This window comes from Mustela nivalis, assembly GCF_964662115.1.
Source record: "Mustela nivalis genome assembly, chromosome: 9".
Lineage (NCBI taxonomy): Eukaryota > Metazoa > Chordata > Mammalia > Carnivora > Mustelidae > Mustela > Mustela nivalis.
The window spans coordinates 44,249,342-44,268,307 of NC_139028.1; the positions used below are offsets into that span (position 1 = coordinate 44,249,342).

General features: G+C 49.4%; 2 long non-coding RNA genes across 3 annotated transcripts; one reads left to right on the forward strand and one right to left on the reverse strand.

Moving 5' to 3' along the window:
* Positions 1 to 4,157: 4,157 nt before the first annotated feature.
* Positions 4,158 to 7,567, reverse strand: LOC309840876. Of its 2 annotated transcripts, XR_014298843.1 has the most exons (3): positions 6,685 to 7,567; positions 5,992 to 6,173; positions 4,158 to 5,869 (listed from the first exon to the last, which is right to left on the reverse strand). It is a non-coding gene; the product is annotated as an uncharacterized lncRNA (long non-coding RNA). The 2 variants fall into 2 exon arrangements; XR_014298844.1 differs by having other exon boundaries at positions 5,992 to 7,567.
* A 100-nt stretch (positions 7,568 to 7,667) lies between these two features.
* On the forward strand, positions 7,668 to 18,948 carry LOC309840877. The gene is made up of 3 exons (XR_014298845.1): positions 7,668 to 11,789; positions 12,508 to 12,669; positions 17,812 to 18,948. It is a non-coding gene; the product is annotated as an uncharacterized lncRNA (long non-coding RNA).
* The last annotated feature ends 18 nt before the right edge of the window (positions 18,949 to 18,966 follow it).

Consider the following 18,966-nt stretch of genomic DNA (forward strand, 5'->3'; position numbering starts at 1 on the left):
AGACAGCTATTCCAATGCCACAGGATCCACACTGATTTCTTCAACATCTGGACTGAAGATACCAGGGCCCAGTGAACAGGAAGGGTTTGACGGGGTGGGGTGGGGGGGAGATGTGTCCCTGGGGCCCACTGTCTGCTTCCTCATTGGGGTGGTTCTCCCCTCCCCAGCAACTTGCCAGGAGGGGTTAAGGATCCACAGGTACCTAATGACCAAGTGTTTTTGACCAGTGAATGTCTCCCAAAAGAAGGGGAGAACCAGGTGAAATGACCCAGGACCCAAATACCTGGGCCAAAGGTGAATGGGGGGAAGAGGAGCTACCGCAGGCCCTGGGCCAATGAGAAGATGTCTGGGCACTTAGTCACAGCCTGGGGACAGGGACAGTCCACCCTGACCCCCAAGGCAGTCAAACCCTTGTTCCAAGCAAAGTGGCCCAAAGGGTATCAGTTCACACCCAGTCCTGCCAAGGGTTGTCACGGCAATTTTTGTGGTGAGGACAGCAAGGAGTTAGATGGCCTTGGGGATACAGCCCAGGAGTCCCCCCTCCCAGGCTGCCTGAAATACACCCCAGACTCAAGGTGTACTCTTTCACCCAAAGTCCCCGTCGACTGATTTACTGGGTTCCTTTAATCTAATTCTTTTCCATGTAAATGGTATTGCATTGTTCATATACAACCCAATTTAGCGAGGCAAATAGGAAGCACTGTGTTAGGGCAGTGGCCTTAAACACTGAGAAAGCACCAAGTCTCAGGGAAGAGAGTCCTCAGGCTTGGGACTCAGACCCAGACTCTAATTCCAGCTCCGCCACCTGCTGGCTCCGCCCCCACTGAGTCAGTGACCTTGGCCAAATGACGCAGGGCCCATCTTCCTTCTTGTCTTATAGACCAGGACAATAGAATTTTACTTCCCAAGGGTGTTTTGAGAATTCAGTGACATAATGCCTGGAAAGGACTTGATGTTAATAGTAGTAATAATAATGATGCTAATATCGATTGAGCACTTCTGGTACCCCTGATACGGTCAACGTGGCTGACGTGTACGAAGGAATGAATGACCTATGACGTGGAACTCAAGGCCTTCCCGGTCCACACCCCTCCCTTGCACCCTTCCTCCCTCCCCAAGCCAGATGCCAGACCTTCATTCCAGCCACATCTGCTCCTTCCTAACGGGCCCCACCTTCTCTCCACTCTCGGAGGCACTCTCCAGCAGGTTCTGTCCTACCTTCTTTCAGGTGCAAATCAAATATCCCCAGCGGATCTTTGAAGCCTCCTCTGCTGCCCACAGGGCGGGCTGTCAGCTTCACCCTTTCTGCGCTCCCACGCACTTTCTCCACACCTGAATGAGAGTGGTAAACACAAGGGCCAAGCAGGGCACTGAAGGACCTCAATGTTTTAAACTCATCAAAGCGCCACAAAACCTGTAGTGTAGTTTTGTAATTAACTTTGTTTTAGGATACAAAATGTCAGGCACAGAGAAGTTAAGTAACTTGCCCAATGCCACACAGCCCATAAGCAGCAGAACAAGTGCACAAACCCCCTGGGAAATTCTGATTGCAAAGCTGGTGCATAAACAGCACCCTGGGTTCAGGACGCCTAAGTCTCTCTCCTCCATGTGAGGCTGGGCGAGCAGCCCAGTGCCTGGCAAACAAGCACCTGCAACCTCCTTCCCCCTATTATTATAAGAAGAACCACTGATCCAGGAAAATTCACCCATGTGTCCTGGTCTTCTCTTTCTGTCCCTGATTTCTGATTGGAAAATTGTGCTGAGTCCTGTACAAGGGGCCAAGTACAGTCTCTTTGAAGTTGATATATAAAAAGAACTTCTAGTTCATCCAGTTTTTGTTTTGTTTTGTTTTGTTTTGTTTTGTTTTTAAACCATTTCCACCCCCCCCTTGGAGAAATCTGGAGCCTAACTCTAAACAGAGACATAGCATTGGTCACGACATCTTTTCCCATTGTAAAGAAGGGATTCTGTTTTTAAAGAAAAGAGTAGTAGGGGTGGGTGGCTCAGTGGGTTAAGCCTCTGCCTTTGGCTCAGGTTTTAATCCCAGGGTCCTAGGATTGAGTCCCACATTGGTTCTGCCTGCCTCTCTGCCTACTTGTAATCTCTCTCTCTCTGTCAATTAAATTAAATTAAATTTAAAAAAAATAAAGAAAGAAAAGAGGAACAGCGGAACTCAAAAGGTCCCTTCCTGGCCAGGCAGCTTCAGGAGGCAGCCAACAAGTCAGAGGAAGGTGAGCTGGCTGAGCCTAGCCCCACACTCACACATCTGGGCCAGAATGGAGCTGGGGAGGCAGCAATCCCAAGACGGGGAGGACCCTGGAAAAATCTTCAGAGTTAGCAAGATGGAAAGGTGCCTGTCCCTTCCTTTGCCACCTCCCCGTTTAGTGTCTAACTCAGTTATTTGCAGGATTCTTGCGTTCCCCACCAGAGGTGGGTCAGGTCTGGGGCCAACTGGTCCTTTGCCCGAATCATCCATGTTCCTTGCCCTCCCCCCCCCCCCGACACTTAGAAACAAAAGGTACGGCTTTGCCAAGAAGGGCATTCCTTCTAAAACGCCAAGTCTGGCTCAGTTCAACATGCATAAGAGGAGGCCTTTGAAGGTGCTCTGGCTAATTTTCTAATAAAGCGAAACTATCCGGCAGGACAGAGGCCAAAACAGAACACACGTCTTTCAAATTCAGGTCTTAATCAGCTCTGTAAAAAATGGATTTTTTTTTTAATCATAGTAGCTTTATTTTATTTTTTTATTCACATATAATGTTGCTATTTGAAGCCAAAGCTCAAACTCAGGCTGAAACGTCAGATTTGAAAACTGTTTGCAGCTAGAATTGGGAGGCGACCTGGGAGGTGGTCAGGAAATGGGGGGGCGGGGAAGCACTGGGGGACGGTCGCACAGTGACTGAGTTCATGGGTTCGCACGCTCCTGGCCCCATTGGGAAGTCTATGCTGTCTAGCACGTCTTCATGCTAAAAGTCAGGGTGGAATCTGAAGGTGTCTAACACAGGACGTCACCCTCTGAGTGATTCATCAACTTCCCGAGGAGAGGGGACCCAAAGTAAGCAAAGATCTGTGTATAAAGGACTTGGCACACGATGGGGACCTCTCAAAGTCACCTCCTGTCTGCTCTTTGGGCTGCTGGAGAGGAAGTGATGACCATGAGAGGTGTCGGTGGGTGGAGAGCAGAGCTTTGACCACAGAGAGGCAAAGTTCACCATGGGCCCCTGCGGCCACAGGGAAGGGGGAAACGGCCAGGGGTGAGATGGGCCGTGGTGTGTGAGCATGAGCTGGCAGATGAGAGGGGGGATGGGAGAGGACGGCAGGACGCTCGGGCAGGAGCCCCCAACACCATCTGAGTCTGGGGTTCATCTGAGCCTGGGTTCCAGATGGGAAGCCAAACTCTGACGGCTGTGGACATGTGTGTGCATTTGTTTGCTCTTTGCTATCACATGATTTATTATACATTTTCAACATCTGAATTTGAAAGTCTGAGGTTGGGAAAGATTCGCGCATCAAAAAAAAAAAATTTTTTTTTAAGATTTTCTTTATTTATTTGTCAGAGAGAGAGAGAGAGAGCAAGAACAAGCAGAGGAGCAGCAGGCAGAGGGAGACGCTGGCTCCCCGCGGAGCAAGGAGTCCCATGCGGGACCGGATCTCGGGACCCCAGGATCATGACCTGATTCAAAGGCAGAAGCTTAACTGACTGAGTCACCCAAGTGTACCCTCTCTTCAATGTTTTCTCTCTTTAAAATTTACTTATTTATTTGACAGAGAGAGAGAGATCACAAGTAGGCAGAGAGGCAGACAGAGAGAGAAGGGAAAGCAGATTCCCCACCGAGCAGAGAGCCCGATGTGGGGCTCAACCCCAGGACCCTGAAATCATGAACCAAGCTGAAGGCTGATGCTTAACCGACTGAGCCACTGAGGCACCCTGCCTCTCTTCAATGTTCAGTTCAGCTCCAGACCCCCTTCCTCCTGTTGCTCACACAATTCCTGCATTTTCGCTACCTGTAAGGCAGGTAGGGACTTGATCTTGTGGTTACAGATAGGTAACAGGAAAACTGGACACTTTTGCAATAAAGGAAATGGCCTTTCAGAACTCATACTCATAGGTACCATTGGCATTTAAATACAGATGCCCAGTGAAATCTGCATTTCAGGCAAACAACAAAAATATTTTTAATACAAGTATGTCTCAGTGAAAATTATTCATTGTTTTTCCAAAACTCAAACTTGACTGAGCCTCTGGTTTTGGGCTTTGGCTGAATCCAGCAAGCCTACCCATTTGGCACGGATCAGATTATTGGGAGGAAATAGAGATCAACTGCGGAAGTTGTCCAAGATGCCCACAGAGAAATAGGCCACCTGTTCCTCTAACTCAGCAGGGGGCTGAACAGGAAGGGAGCGGGTCAGAGGAAAGAATGGGCAGATTCTGCAGTTGGTTGGAGATGTGGAGCAAAGGCCCAGAAGCCACCCAAGACTTAGAGAAACACTATCTACAGCATAGCTCCAGCGCTCCATGGGGCAGGACTTTCCCAGCCTGTTTCCCCATTAGCGTCTCATGGCCTGTGGTGATGTGTAAAGAGACAGTGGCAATGTCCTACAGGTGCAGCATAACCAAGGTCCCAGCCCCATTCTTTTCCACATACGGGGCTGCTAAAGTTAGGTCTCTTCCATGCTGTCCTTGATCGAGGATTTTGAACACGGGGGTGACATGTCCCCTTCTTCATTTCCCCATGGGCCCACACTGCTTGGACCTGTACAGTTCCCCACTCTTCCCCAGGGGCACTTGCAAGTGGTCAGTTTCCTATCCTTGGCAAACTTGAGGACCTTTCCTCTGCTTTTTTAGGGAACCGTCGATGAAAATGTTTCTGAGGGCAGAGTTGGGGACAGAGCCCCACAAGCCATAAATCTTGGCCCTCCAGGGGGCGCTCAGTCTGTGATCAAACACTCCATAGGGCCCATCAAGTGCACCTGCAGCCACACCTGGTTTCTCCGTGCTCCACCGGCAGGAGCAGCCTGCTCCGCTGATGACATAGGCGATGAGTCCAGAGACAGACCCTCCCCTCTGCCCTTTTCTACCTCTGTGACTTGGGACAGATTATGTGGCTTTTTCATCTAGAGATAAAGTTTCCTTTCACCTTTTGATGTCCTTTTCCTTTAATTGTTTTTTTCTTTCTTCATGTCAATTTTTAGGAGTCGAAACAATTTCTTCCTGAATTACAAATGTTGGAGGCAAACAATGCGATCCCTTGCCTGGATTTCTTCAAATCACCTTGCCTTTGCCCTTGGTGGCTCTGCCTTCCTCGCATACACCCCCGGATCAGGGCTCCCTCCAGGATGAGGTACCTTTCCTTGGCCTCTGTTGCCACCTGCAGGACCATTTGGGAGAGAGTTCAATGACCCTGCATGCTCCAGGAAAGTGAAGGTAGCAGCAATCTGAAGGCTCCAGGCTTTCGGGGTTGTCAAAGACCTCAGGAGGCACAACCTCATTATCTCTCTGGAGCTCAGGCTCCAATATTTAATTAGCTGAGTGACTTTGGGCAAGTAATTTCTTTGAGCCTATTTCTTCATCTCTGAAACATTATTTTACACCCATAATTGCTTTGATCGTGATTGTTGATGGGCCATTCATTCATTTACGTATCTGTGAAGCAAACACCATGTCAATACACAGACACACACAAAAAAAGCATTCCAGAGGAAATCTCCATCTTACAGTGGCATCCATCAAATCCACAGGAAACTGTCCTTTTGTTGTGACACTTGCTACAACAGACGCATGACCAAAGTGTCCCATGAACTAAGAAGTGACTAACTCTGTCAAGTGCAACCAGGGAAGTCCTCACAGTGGAAGAAACATACGAGTTGCCTGTGAAAACACACATAAGAATTCACCAGAATGTGGAAGAACACACAGGAGTTGTTCACTAGCTAGAGAACAAGGGAAGGGACATGCCAGAGAGAGGAAGCAAAGAACCAAAATGCTTTTACCTCGATTGCTCTAGAAACTTCCAAGGTGTGACTGAACTTTCAGATCCTGCAGCAGCCTTGGTAGGAGAGAAGTGGAAGGACGGAGAATTTTGCTACCTTCAAAGCGAAGAGATAGCTCCTCACTTTGTGAGCGGTGGGGCCCGGCCCTGCTGGGGGTCTAGCTCATGGAGGAGAAAGAAGAGCTGCAAGGTTGGGAGGAGAACATTCTGGGCAGGACCAGGAGGGAGTGGGGTCTGCTTCATGCCCTAGGCTCTGCCACCCACTCAGTGTGCAACCTTGGCTAGGGTAACCATTCTTTCTATGCTCAGAGCATTGTTACCAAGATACAATCAAAACTGTTAGCACAGTGCCCGACACAGACGTGCTCAAATATATGAACGGCTGGTATGACCACTAGGTGTTCACCTTTGGGACATTCTTTTACCTCACCAAGCCTACTTTCCTCCTCTGGAAATGAGAAGAACAGTGCTTGCCCGCATGCATCTGGAATTCATTGTGAAGATGCTATCAGGTAATAGAGTCTGTGAAGTTCATATATACCTGAGTTATAAATAAGAATGGGATCCTCAAGCCCGCATCTTAAAAACATACTGAGTGCCTACTATCTGGAAGGCATTTTCACTTTCATTGCCCCATTTAGCGTTTCCCAACAACCATCTTAACAAGGTAGGCATCCCGTTTTGCTTGCCTTACCTGTAAGAATCAGATGTTCTGTGAGCAGGTGCTGGGACGGAACCGTGAACCAGAGGGGATCACGGGAACTACAGCTGAGCAAAGGGACCAGGCGTGATGCGCGTATGGGCAGCCCCAGACTCCGTGCTTACACTCTCCTGTCCCACTCGCTGTTTCCAGATCTCTCCAGATCTCAGACCTTCCAGTGCCACCTCTGTGTATCCCGACAGCCCTACATTCCTATCTCCAGCCCTGACATCGCTAGTCAGCTTCTTCACCCCTTCTTCCGTTAGACGCTTCCAGCTTAGCATGACCAAGACTCAGCTCGTCCGTGCCTTTCGCACAGCTTTCCAGTCTCGGTCCTTCCAGCGGCTTGGGGCCATCCTCGATTCCTATCGATCGCACCTCACAGCAGACAGGAATTATTTTTATTCTAGTTTGAAATGCATACTCACAATGTGACCACTTCTCTCCACCTCCAGCAGCCCCCACCTGGCCCAAGACAACACCCTTCTCCCCTGGGTCCCTGCTGTGGCCATGTTGCTTCGTGATCTCCTACCATCTATTCTCAATGCAGCAAACAATGTAAAAAGCAAATGCCCACTCGCTGCTCGAAATCTACAAATGATTCCCCATTTCTTTCACATGAATGCCAAGGTCCATTAAATCTTTACAAAGCCCTGTAAAATGGACCCCTTCCAACAGATATGATTTTATTTTTATATGTATTGCTTACTGTCTGACTCCAAGCCTAGCAAATAATCCTTTACTGGCACACAGTGAGGACTCTATAAATATGTGTCGAATGGATAAAATGACCATAGTGATTAAGTGCTATAAGAAGATGCAGTCTGATGACGCCTGGGTGGCTTAGTCGTTAAGCATCTGCCTTCTGCTCAGATCCTGATCCCAGGGTCCTGGGATCAAGCCCCGCATCTGGCTCCCTGCTCAGCAGAAAGTCTGCTTCTCCTTCTCCCTCTCCCACTCCCCCCGTTTGTGTTCCCTCTCGCTCTCTCAGTCAAATAAATAAATAATCTTGAAGAAGGAGGAGAAGGAGGAGGCGGAGGAGTAGGAGGAGAAGGCTCCCTCTAATAAGAGGCAACTCATAGGGAGGAAGCCAGAATTTCAGCTGGATTTTTATAGCTCCGAACCCAGAGGTTCTTCCACCAAGACAGTGTGCAGTGGAGTGCCTGGCACAGCAGGTGCTTTTGTATGCTCCCTAAATTGGCATCTGAGATGATTTCCGGAAACAGGGAAGGTCTTCCCTCAGCCTCCATCAGAGGTTTGCCCTCTAAGGACACACACACCCTGCCTTCCCTGGACCACTTCGTGTGCGTAGACTTCGTAGCTCCTTAAAATGTAAGCAGTTCCGAAGAGAAGGAGTAAAAGAAAAGTCAACTGGGCTCACGCTGGCTTTTCTAGAGACTAAATGCGCAGCCTACCCCCGTCCCCCCTCCGTCGCCGCCCCAGCGCCTTCCTGCAGGTGATGGAGACGCTGTAAAGGAAGAGGTACCCAGGTCCCGCCTCACGGGAGAGGTGGGGCGAGAACCTGGAACCAGGCTGCCCTCTGCCGGCGAGCCTGTGGAATCGGCGCACGGTGGAGGAGTGCGGGGCGGGGGTACCGGGCGCCAACTTCAGCCCCGCTCAACCGTAACCCGACGCCCCTCTGAACACCTCTCAGATGGGGCGCATCGCCAAAAAAGGGGACACGGGGTCTAGGGAAGGGCGGGCCCTACGGTCTCACTGAGATGGGTCAACAGACGGTCCGAGGCTGACGCAGTTGTACCTTTGATTCATCTAACCCCCTGCTTTGCGTTCACGTCTTCAGCAGCTTCTGCTCTGGCCTCGCCTGGGGAGGGTCTGCGGGATCAGGCCCCGCCGGGGTCTTCAGCGGGTCCAGGGAGGCCCAGAGGGGCAGTGCGTAATTGGGTGGATGAGAGTGGCCGGTCCTGGGAGTCTAAGGCTTCCCTCGGACTCCCAGGCTCCCAGCCCGAAACCGGGGAAGAGCTCGCGCCGGGAGGAGGGACGCGAGGTCCGGAGGACGAGGAGAGCCGGGGGACGAGGAGCGCTGGCGGCCCCGCCCGTCGCAGTCCTTCTCCTCCCGCTCGCCGTCCCCGCGGCCGCGAGGGTCACCAGAGATGCAAGGAGCGGGTGGGGGACGGGAGCGGGATGGGGCCGCGCCCTTGGACACGTAGCCCCCTCCGCGGACCTGACCTCACCTCGGGCCTCCGCGGTCGGGCTCGGCCGACTGGCGCCGCAGGGCGGGCCCCCTGGGGGCGGGCGGAACCTCAGGGACCCTCGAGAAGCACGGTTCTTGCCGAAGGGCCTCGGGATCCCCGAGACGTCGGACGGCCCCGAGCGCCCTGCTGCCCTCCCGCACCCCCCAGGGGGTCCCATCGCCGCCCTCGTGGGACCCGGGGGCTGTCGGAGGAGGCGCTAGCAGTCCGGGTGGCGGGGCACGCTGTGCACACCCCGGATCGCAACTGCCCGACCGCCCGCGTTCGGAACCAAGCCCCTGCTCAGGCTCCTCGTACTGACTGGGACAGGGGAGAGGTTTTCAGCTCAGTTCGAGCCCTGGTGTCCTAAGCATCAGCCTGTCCTTTCTGCGCCGGAGGAAACGGGCAGAGGGGGCTCGGAAGGACCCGCTGTCGCCCAGAGGAAGGGACAGTGTTGTCACCTGGCTGCCTCCCCGAGGACCTCGGAACTTGGAGTGGGAAGGGGGAGGGTGCACAGCCTTGATTCAGCCCAAGAAAAGGAGTGGCTTTCTCCCCCACTCACCCCAGGGGAAAATAAACAGTCTCTGGCATTTTCCTGCATTCCTGATTTTTAACCAAACTATTGTTGAAGGTTGGCCACCATGGGCTGGGTTGGAGGACTTCCCCTCCGGAGCAAACCTACCCACCCCAGGCCCTGGGCGGAGTAGGCACCTCCCCCAGCCAGCCCTCCAGGAACAATGCCCCTTTGTAGCCTGCCTTCCTAGCCAGAGGCCACCCCTCCACGCCCAGGGCTCCCACTCTGAGGACTCCACTGGAGCTTCACTGTGCTTCCAGGTCCCTGCCTGGGAAGGAAACAAAGTGACCTTCCTAATTGCTGGGGGTAGTGGAAGGGAAGGGAAGAGTGCCTGTGCTTTGAGTGTTGGCAGGCACCTGGCTCCTCCCTGCCAGCCTTGTCCAGAGGAATTCTTATTCTCAGGCTCTGTACCTGATGCGAGGTCCACAGTTGTGAAACGGTAGGGGGGTCCCAAACCCAGCCCTGTTGTGTAGAGAAATTATGCATACATATGTACACGCATGTATACATGTATGCATTTATACACATGCGTTTTTTACACACACGTAAATTAATATATGCATTTATACGTGTACATTTTTTCCTTTCCACCCCCCAGGGTTGAGAATTAATGGCGTTTTGATGTTGTTCCCTTTCCATCTAGAGCCTCCAAAACCGCGGCTGGCCTTTGCTTGACAGTTCTTCTGTGTGCCCAGGAAGGAGCACCTCCCCGCTCCTCCTTCTCCCATCTCCCTCTTCCAGCTGCCCCACCTCCCTGGCGCAGGCCCCCTGCCTCCTCATTTAGATCGGAGAGACGGTGCCTTCTGCTTGGGTGTGCCTCCCGAGTGGTCCTCTCCCTTCAGGCTCTGGCTTGCCCGGCCTCCCTCAATACTCCTGCCAGTGTCTCGGTCCACTGCCAAGGCCTGGGAGGACCTGATCCCTCCCATCTGCTCCGCAAAAGGGCAGAACCTCAGGGGTGCTGGGAATAATGGTTACCCTCTCCACCCTGGGCAACTGTTGGCAGCCTCCACAGGCATTCACACAAGCTAGAGCCAGTCCCGGACCAAAGATGACTGCCAAAGCCCGGAGCAGTGGATGCTGGCTATGGGGTCACTGAGGGACCACAGACTGCAAGTACAGACTGGGTGACTCCTTGGAAAAATATTCATGTATGGGGTGCTGGTAATTTTGTAGGAAGCAAAAATGAGGTCCTTGAACTCACAGCTCCATACATTTCCAACCTCCCACCCCCTTCCCTGCCTGCACTCCTCCTCTGTTTGCACTGGCTGTGGACCACTTCTTCTTGCCAAATGACTCAATACAGTGGGAAGTTTTGCTTATTTGAGGGAGTCCTGTATACTCTATAGGTACCAAGACTGTCACACACACACACACACACACACACAATTGAATTAATTAAATAAAAATAAAATGCCCAGAAACAGATAACTGATCCCTGTGAAATTTACAATCCTTGATGTCCACTGGATGTTCGCATCAACCAAAAGCAAGACCAGGGTAATCCATGTGGGGCTCATGGACCTCAGTAACCTTGAGGCAGGACGATCAAGGAAATATTGTGCAGGCTCCAATCTGGCTTAGAATCCTGGTTCTGACACTCCCTGTGTGATCTTGGACCAGTTATTCAGCCTCTCTGAGCTTCAAATTCATCTTCCTCAAAAACAGAATTAATAATTCTTAATCTCGACAGGGGTGTTGTGAAGAGTAAATGAAATAACACATTTGAAAGTTTCCAACGTACATCAAGTGCTTAGTAAGTGTTCATTTCATTGTCGGCAGTTCTATTAGAAATGAAGCCAGGAGAGGATTTCCATCATTACATGTCAAAAAACCTCTGGAAATGCGGTCCATCAAGGTCTTTGGGCCCCTCAAGCAGGACCTAGAGCCATTTTGAAAGGAGGACGTGAAGGTGGAATGAGGACTGGGGGTTCAGGGACTTCCCTCCTTCTTGTTTCCTGTTGAAAACAGAAGGTGCAGAAGGAGAAAACGTGGTTTTCTGGCAGCATGAGTATGTTTTGGCAACATTTAAAAAATTGTCCCCTCTTCTGATAAATGGGCTCAACTCCGGTCTCCCCCTCCCTTCCTTCCTGCCTTCACCTCTTCCTCCTTCTCCTCCCTCTTCCTCCCCACATTTCCTCATCTGAAACCTGGCAGTCAGAATAATTCATAGGGTCACAAGAAGGGCTAAGTGGGATAACACAGTCAATAAATCAGCCCTGTCTCCTTTAAGCGGTCTCTTATTTTCCTCATCCCGTTGACTTCTAATTCTCCCGGCTCCTCCGTCCCCTTCTGCACAGAGATGGAAAGTGAGGCTGGACCAGGCCCAGAGACAAAGGGTAGGTTTGGGAAATGTGTGGTGCCTTCATGTCATTCCACCCTATTTGGATGATTGTCATCATGATGGGCTGCTAATAGCTTGTCACCTAGCAAGCTCCTACCAGCGGCATCGAAGAGTAAACAGCTCCTGAATTATTTACTTGTAGGAACTTTTCACTGGGTGTGTGGTCACAGCATGGAGTCCTAGAGTAAATAAACTCAATACTGTAATTTGATTCATTTTGGGGTCGTGCCTAAACTCAACAACATTAAAAATGTACCTGTCTGTGCTGAGGACTCCTTGGGCAGGTAGATGAATGGACTTGCCGTGTTCATCTTAGTGCTTTGTTTGGGCTTAGAGAGCTGGCTTCTCCTTTTGAGGAAGTTAGGGCCTGAATGTTCTATCGTGCTACGGGAAAGGCAGTCCTGGTCCAGGGCTATGGCTGGCTGTTCTAGCACGTCAGCATTCCCCACCCCTTACTCCCCACAATGTTGCCTCCTTTTATAGTTCAATCTGGATCAATGGCTTGGAATTGGTTCATTCAGCAACCATTTACTATGATGCCTGCACAAGCTGGGTGGGAGGGGTGTTAATAAAGACAAGACCCCTTGCTCAGGACAACTCTGAAGGGCTATCCCGGCTTCAGAGCCCCCCAAGGGCCTGCTGAGTCCTTTGCTATGACAGTAGCAGCCCACCCTTTCCTTTGCTTGATGCTGTGTCCTTACATCCCCTTTCAGGTGATGTCCCTGATCTCCTCAGTGACCTTCCTTCATGCTGATCTCATGTCATCGTCTGATTCCTGATTCCCAAGCTCAACGTGGAGCTGCTTCTGGAAGATGGGCTGAGACAGACTGGGGTTTAAATCCTGGCTCTATCACTTAGTGCCTATGTAATTTGAGGTAAGTTATCTAACCTTTAAAATTTCGCTTTTCACCTGGGGGAAAAGATTTTAGTAAAGATTAAATGAGTTTATATAGAGTGTGTAAGTACCTGGATCACTGAAGCAGTGATTAAAGAATGTTAGTTCTTCCTTTAATATTCATTAAACAGGACATCTCAACTCCTACTAGAACTTTGATGTCAAGTTTATACATTTTACTAGAATATACTTTTATGTTCTCGAAAACAATACTGCATCTTTGAAGAGGTGACTCGTTAATGTTTTAGAACACTGTCTTAAGTGAAGCAAAGTGGTTAAGAAATCAGAGGGAGAATGGATTTGGTTGCCGGTAAGGGAGCAAACTAACCAAATGACCTATCGAATCACAGCAAAATACCCTCATGTGTAGAACAGTATATTAACAGTAGATACTTATGACAGATGGTATTTTCCTTGAATGTCTACACTAATATTTCTCATGCCAGCTGCTCTTCCAGAATGACCTTGTCATTTTGGAGTGCCTAGGTGGTTCAGTCCGTTAAGTATCTGCCTTTGGCTCGGGTCATGATTTCAGGGTCCTGGAATCGAGTCTCATATAGGGCTCCCTGCTCATCAGAGAGTCTGCTGCTCCCTCTCTCTGCTTATGCGCTCTCTCTCTCTCAAATAAATAAATAAATAAATAAAATCTTTTAAAAGAAAAAATGAAAAATAAATAAAGAAAATGACCTTACCATTTCTGTCAACAGATGACATCTAATTCCCATTCCCCTTGCATCCTGCCTGGCCTCTGTGACTCCCATGACCATAGAATGTTCCAGAAACAGTGTTCTGGACCTTCAAGGCTAGATTACATGAGACCAGGTCATTTTGTCTGGGTTTCATGTAACTCCCCGCTGGAAACCAGCCGCCATGCTGTGAGAAGGCCAAGGACTTGGAGAAGTTTAGCAGTGGAGATATCTGCTTAACAACTCAAGCTGACAGACCGCATCGACTACCAGTCAACGGAGAGAGCCATCTTGGATGTCTCGCCCCACTGAGCCATTAGATGCCCACGGCCCCAGCCAACTGTGACTCCATGAGGCCCCAACAAGAATGGCCCTGCAGAGCCCAGTCCAACCACAGACCATGACAGGGAATAATCAACTGTTGCTTGAAACCACTAAATTATGGGCTGGTTTGTTATGCAGCAGTACAAGCCCAAACTCTACCTCCTAGGGCTTTTGTGAGATGAGACAAGGCAGACAAACAGAAGAAGTGCTTGACCAGTGATTACTACACTCAGAGAAAAGGGTAAACTTATTTACATGGGGAGATAGAAGATGGGGACACATAAACTCAATAGTAACCAGACATCTTCTGAATCAATATTTAGTGAGCCCCTGTGCCATGCTCTCTATAAGATCATAAAATCTCTGAGGAGAAAGGAATCTTGAAATTCTTCTAGTTCTACCTGGCCCCCAGGAAGGACATTCCTTCAGGAAAGTTTGCTCAATCCAACAGTTACTTATTAACCCCTGCTCTGTGGGTACTGACAGAAGCAGAATACCAAGATGACTGAGACCAAGGCCAGACCCAAGCACAAACGCAGGGACAGCATGACCCAGTGTGGTATCCGCACGTCCCCAGCAGAGAATGGGCGAGCCACCTCATTGTTGGCCAGCTCTGGTCACACACTTTCCCCATGCTCGGGCTCCTGCCGATCTGTTTTCTGCATACTGACTTGTATTTTGGGTGGCATTTCTCGGGTTCTTTGCCTTCTTGTTCCGTATCCTGAAGTCGACTATTTACACAGGCACTTGCCCCTCTCAGCCCAGGCTCCCCCTTCTCAAAGAAGGACCCTGTGAGGGCGGTCCCTGGGTCTGTTGGCCACCGGGGCCTCGGTTCCTGGAATGACCAAAACCAAAGGAGAAAAGCAAAAAGAAGAAGAAAGTGAAGAGAAGAGAACAAGGAGAAAATGTATCCCGTTATGGGCGGGTCCAGAAAAATGCCAGAGATCTCCTTCATCCACGCTCACGTCAGTCTACGTGCTGCCGTCGGAAGCCCAATCCACATTCATTTCAAACGACAGCCTAAGCGGCTTTCTCAGCCTTCAAAAGTGACATGAAGGTTTTCACAGGCTGGAATTTTCATGGACAGCAGAAACCAGTTGTTTTTTGTTTCGTTTGTTTTAAATCTCGGAGGGGTTCACTCAGCGTTCACTGCAGCCAAGTAGTTAAGAAGCTGCTACAGTTTATGAGCCATCCCGGGTTCCCACACACAGACATGTCTTATGGCTTCTTAAAATTATCTATAAAAAATGTGTCACACCCCATGAGCTTCCCACAGATAGAGGGTTAGAACTTTCATTTCCAGTGAGAAATGGAAGTTCCATGGCACAGATGAGAAAGCCTTCATCATCTCTTGGGAAATAGAGGTAGAAGAGAACCCACCAGAATAGCACTCACAGCCCTCGGAAATCCACCTTCCTCCTCCTCACTTGATTCACCTGCTGTGAGCTCCACCCCCACCTCCCAGGTGTCAGGACAGAGCAATTTCGCATCCCTTCATTACCCATGAGATCACTTTGGGTCCTCATGCTCTTTCTTCTCCTTTGAAAACGTTATCCCGGGACACCTGGGTGGCTCAGTTGGTTAAGCGACTGCCTTCAGCTCAGGTCATGATCCCAGCATCCTGGGATCGAGTCCCACATCAGGCTCCTTGCTCGGCAGGGAGCCTGCTTCTCCCTCCACCTCTGCCTGCCACTCTGACTGCCTGTGCTCACTCACTCTTTCTCCCTTTCTCTCTGACAAATAAATAAGTAAAATCTTAAAAAAAAGAAAGAAAAAAATGTTATCCCTTGTTTGTACTGATGTTTCTCTGCATGTCTGTAACAGGAGTTTATATACAACCCAACACAGGGCCCTGGTGTTCCGGGATTTACTCTATTTTGTGGCTACAGTGTATTCATACCATGGAATAGGGGCAGAATCTGTTGTTATCTCTGAAGACAGAGCAGCCGCCTTCACAAGAGGAAGTCCTAAGAAAAAAAAGGAACTTGGTGGGGAACAAGGGAGCCAGTTTTCTGTGAAGTTTGGCAATGGGTGGGGAGACTTCATTGCTGATACATTCTCTTGGTTTGTCTGGTTTCTCAGCACTCAAGAACGCTCCTGGATTGAGATGTGTCTAGAGGGTCCTGACAGACCCTCCGAGATGGGTCTGAGGTGTTCTGCTGAGCCTCCTAGGATGCGAAGGACCGGGAAAGTCATGACGCCTCTCCTAGAGAGAGATGACCCGTGGTCATAACAAGAATGCCTTTGGAAAGACAGACCTTCATTCTTGCTTCCATTTGGCATCAGTCCCAAGGGCCTCCATCTGTTTTCTCATCTGTGCCCGTGCCCCACGAGCACATCTCCACCATCTTCTTCTTCCTCCTTTCCTGCTCAGGGGTGAAGACAGCTCACATCCTGGTCTGCAACCTCCATCCTCCTGCAGCTGGCCCTGGAAGGCTGCAGCTGCTTTTCTGCAACTCTTGCAAATGAGTCTATGGTTCACAACAGCACAGATGGCAAATGACACATCAAATGGGAGAGGGCAGTTGGTTGGGGGTCTGCCTCCAGCTCTGTTGTTCCAGAGTCCTAGGATCCAGTCCCATATCAGGATCCCTGCTCAGCAGGGTGTCTGCTCCTCCCTGTCCCTCTGCCCCCAACCCCCTTTGGCTTGTGCGCTCGCTCTCTCTCTCTCTCTCTCTCAAATAAATAAATAAATAAAATCTTTTAGAAAAAATAAAATAAAGGCCAGGGAGAAGAAACTACAGCAGAGGGAGCACCCAAATTCTCAGTGCTGTGAATTGTATAAGACTGATGGTTCACAGACCTATACCCCTGAAGCAAATAATACATTATACATTAATAAAAAATAAATAAATAAAAACAAAATAAAATGTGAATTAATGTCTTTTTTTTTTAGTTTTTTTTTTTCCAGAAAAACAGTATTCATTATTTTTTCACCACACCCAGTGCTCCATGCAATCCGTGCCCTCTATAATACCCATCACCTGGTACCCCGACCTCCCACCCTCCCCCACTTCAAACCCCTCAGATTGTTTTTCAGAGTCCATAGTCTCTCATGATTCACCTCCCCTTCCAAATGAAGCAAATAATACATTATACATTAATAAAAAATAAATAAATAAAAACAAAATAAAATGTGAATTGATGTCTTTAAAAAAAAAAGTTTGGCCACGGTCACAGTGTTTACCTGCAGCCCACTAAGCCTGCCTAGCTCTTCGGACCTCATCCAAAGGGATCGATTAGGATACTCATTCAAAGGAAAGAACATTTGTGTGCTGAAGGTTAGGAACAAAACAATTTTCAGGGATAAGATCTGCTTGCATTTTTTAGTCATCAAAAAAGAAAACTAGGGGTGCCTGGGTAGGGCTCAGTGGATTAAGCTGCTGCCTTCGGCTCAGGTCATGATCTCAGGGTCCTGGGATCGAGTCCCGCATCGGGCTCTCTGCTCAGCAGGGAGCTTGCTTCCCTCTCTCTCTCTCTCTGGCTGCCTCTCTGTCTACTTGTGATTTCTCTCTGTCAAATAAATAAATCTTTTAAAAAAAAAAAAGAAAGAAAGAAAAGAAAACTAAATAGGTCTCAAGTTTCTTTTCTGATCAGTTGCATTTTCATTCTGTTCAAGACACTATCTCCCTCAGTGTCAATGGACTTCATTTCTCATTATTTAAAAAAAAATTTTTTTAATATTTTATTTATTCATTTGACAGAGAGAGAGAGAACAAAAAAGGGAACATAAGCAGGGGGGTGTGGGAGAGGGAGAAGCAGGCTTTCTGTTGAGCAGGGAGCCCTATGCGGGGCTCGATCCCAGGACCCTGGGACCATGACCAGAGCCAAAAGCAGATGCTTAACCAACTGAGCCACCCAGACACCCTTCATTCCTCATCATAACAACTCATTTCTTCTTTGCTCTTTTCACTGACTCAGTGTGTGAGATAGTTTTCACGTTGCCTTGTGAAGAAAGAAACAGCATGTCCTTAATGCTCTGTTAGCATTTGGAGAAATGCCTACACAATCTCTAATTTCTCAAAATGAGCAATTCTGAGACTCAGTCCCTATGTAAGTGCACTGAAGGGAGATATGTGTTCATGATCTGATCACCTTTCCTTATTTTCCAGCCCAGCAGCGTAGAGCTGGAGACCTGCGTGGGGCAGCATGAAATGCTTCTCCCGGGAAGAGCATGGCTCAGAGGTCTGTCGCCTGTGAGCATTTGTGATAGTATCAGAACTCTGCCCCTGGACTTCACACCCTGCCTTAAGAGCCTGCCAGTGGAGGTAGGAAGGAGGACACACCGCTCACAACGGGGCTGATGTAACAGAGGCTGTTGAGGAAAGACTTCCTGTGGGCCCAGCAAGGGGCTAAGCATGCCTCGTCCATCTTCTTGCTCTCACACCATGATCCCATTCTCCAGGTCATGTTGTTCTGGGAACGTAAATAAACAGACTAGAAGGCAAGGGCATTTGACGAACTGATAATCAGCGGGTCAACTTGACCATGAGTTCCTTGAGCTTGGGTTCTTCATCTTAATCTCAGTTTTATTTCTGCAGACCAAAACACTGGAATGCTCACTGACTATTTCTGGGTAGTCCTTAAACAGACTTCAAGACTGAAGGGAGCAAGAGGCAGCTCAGACTGCCAGTGAAGCCAAAGTCCTGGTCCTTTCCAAGGGAATATTGGATTTTCTCGGAGATGAGTCTGAGCGACGGACTATACATGTGTTCCATCTGGACCATCTTGTCATCAAACTGGCAGGGCTGTGAGTCTTGAAGACTACCCGGGCATACTTTTCAGAGTCCTCAGAATGTTTACTATCGGTGCTGCTCAATCTTCATTTTTCTGGAGTAACTCTTCCAGTCTCTGAAATCAAATGACCCAAAACAGACTGGAATTATTCAGGGAAGCCAAAAGATTAGCACCTGTCCACAACGATGGAGGGTTCTCCTCAAGCCGACAACAGGAAGACCCTTGTTCGACAGCCTCCCCTTTACTCAGAGTGGCTGAATGTATTTGTAAATCTGTGTCCCTTCCTTAAGTTTGCAACTTCCCTTCTCAAAATGGAAACTTATTTGGAAATCTTTTGCTCATTTAAAAGCTTTTTGACGGGGCGCCTGGGTGGCTCAGTGGGTTAAAGCCTCTGCTTTCGGCTCAGGTCATGATCCCAGGGTCCTGGGATGGAGCCCCACATCGGGCTCTCTGCTCAGCGGGGAGCCTGCTTCCCCCTTTCTCTCTGCCTGCCTCTCTGCCTACTTGTGATCTCTGTCTGTCAAATAAAT